Genomic DNA, 2,630 nt, shown 5'->3' on the forward strand with positions numbered 1-2,630 from the left:
TGTGGCGGTGACAGCTGCCTCTGCCTATCTAGAGGCAGAGCCAGCTGTACCCGCCCCCTCCACTGTCCGTTGCGCCAGTCAGCGCTGGCGGATCGGAGCAGGGAGGGGGGAATCCAGCCCCTCCCCTGTCACAGCAGAAAGCTGTGACAGAATCGAGAGGTGAGCGAACGCCGGTATGTGTTCGCTCACTTCCGATCTACTGAGTCGACCTGTGACAGTCTCATTGTCACAGGTCGGCTAGAACTATGAGGTGAGTGAAAAGCACTCACCTCATAGTTCTCCTTTAATAATACTTGAGTCCTCTGAGGCAGGCCCGCAATCTTTGGTCCAGCAGGTTTCGGGAACAACCCCCAAAGCTATTGCTGAGAATTTGCTGATCTGGAAAGCTGCTGTGTAAAGACTAGCTAAAAGCTACGTTGTTTGAAGTTTTGATTGACATCACTGAGGAAAAAGGATCTACGGAATATTCAAACAGTAAAAAAAAAAGAAATTATAAGGTAAAATTATAGTTAGACTTTTATTTAGCAGAGGTGAGAAAAAAGCGTTCCAACCTCTTATGTCAGTAGCAAAAAACTCATGGATAATGTCCTCCCAGGCCCTGTGGCACTTGCAGCGATCCTTGCAATTGTGTTCACTTGAATCATACAGCAATGTCCTTGCCCTCGACAGCCATATTAGTTCTTCCACATCAAGCATGGTGTGACCTGCTTGCTCCATCTTCCCATGAAGCCTGGCTAGAGTAGATGTTGCTAGAAGGAGACAGTTTTTATGCGCAAAAAAGAGTACACGTTTTTCATGTGCTTCCATTGCCTATAGTGGCAGAGACGCACTATGTAGCACCAAAGGATGCACCTGTACCAATTTCCAAATGCATAGGTGTGAACAGGCTGCATAGAAAATAATTGGATTTTTCTTGTCGAGCGACAAAATGCACAGGTGTGAGCGGCGACTTAAAGTTTAACCATACCACCCAGGGCTCTCCATCACCGTACACACCTTCCTCGAGAATGCTTGTGATGAAGAATGTTGGTGTCACTTACTCACAGTGGCGTCACAAGGGGGGTGGGGGGCTGGGTGCGGCCCGCACCCGAGTGACACCATTGGAGGGGTGACACCAAAATGACTGACAGTCATTTTGGTTTCACCCCATCTGAAAAGTCTGGCACTCGGTAATGGACCAAGAGCCTGACAGTTGCAGGAGAGAGAAGGGGACCGGCGGCATACCTTATCCCGCTGGTTGAACGTCCCCTCCTCTCTCTGCCGGCGTCCATGACCAAGATAGCCGCCGGCAGGTATCGCTAAGATGACCGCGCATGCATGATGATGTCACGGCGGGGTGTCACCCGGTATCCGCTCCGGGTGACACCCAGCCTCAGGACTCCCCTGCTTACCCCTGCCAGAAATTGAACACTACTGTGGCAAGAATTGCATTTCCACTAAGAGAAAATTATATTTTTAGGGTTTTCCATGTGCGTGCCTTAGAGCTTGCAATGTACAATTAATATTTCTACCAGGTTTGTGGCTTTGCAATATCTTTATCATTTTATTAACGTATGTTGCATGTCCTTGATATAAGAATGTTTCTTAAATAGTGGCTTCCGGATGATGAAAGTAAAATATAATCAGCAAATCTTCACAGAATGATAAGTAAACGTCTGTTAACACAAGATGTCACAACAGTTAACTGAAGACACATATTTAAAAAAACTCTTTAAAAAGGTTCCTGTTTGTTGCTAACATGTAATTTGTAGCGAAAACACATTTTCAAATGGAGAAAAACACAGGAAATTCCACCAAATCTGAATGAATTATAGATGGATAATGGCAACATTAATGGCATATGAATAGGGGCTACAGAGGATGGGGTGACAGCACATTCCTGGGGGCCATTCGAATCTCCATTCCAGATCCATCACTTGGCAACCACCAGTTTCAGCAGCTAGTGCCTACTCTTCCTGCATGATAGACTACTTATTTATAATAAGCGGGCAGGCACTGGCACTAAGACAGAGCAGCTGGGGGTTTCTAGTATGCATGATATTATTATATAGTGTGATGTAACACAGGAGTAATATTTACCTTTGCTTTTACTCACAGAGAAGCTGAATGATCCACTGCAGGTTTGTTTTTCATCCTAAGTAACAAATTCATTTTTATGTACAGGAAATGTCTCTCTTTAGATAAAACTGATAGTAGAACCTGTTGTTTTTTAATGGTCATCTCCTAGACATATCTGTAAAAAAACAAGTCAAGGCAACTGGACTTAGTGTATTTTTCTTGAAGACGTTTCACTGGACAATCTCTGAATTGAGAAAGCTTGCCAGATGTCCAGTGAAACGTCTTCAAGAAAAATACAGCAAATCCAGTTGCCTTGACTTATTTTTTTACAGATATACCATGACCTGGATGAATGAGAACCTTCACAGACATCTCCTAGACAGCTCTGTTCCCACTAATGATGATCAGATTTCTTGCAGTGCTGGTAACTATCCAGTGCATGGCCAGTTCAAATGTGCCTACAAACACTAGATGGTGTCTAGCCATGCATGTCGAATCCAGGTGCCATCACAAGATCATTGTACAAAGTTGCAAGTTCCTACATATATGTGTGTGCCTGTGGAAGATGGTTA

Source organism: Nanorana parkeri, unplaced genomic scaffold, assembly GCF_000935625.1.
Source record: "Nanorana parkeri isolate BGI_ZX_2015 unplaced genomic scaffold, ASM93562v1 scaffold1125, whole genome shotgun sequence".
In the NCBI taxonomy this organism is placed as follows: Eukaryota; Metazoa; Chordata; class Amphibia; order Anura; family Dicroglossidae; genus Nanorana; species Nanorana parkeri.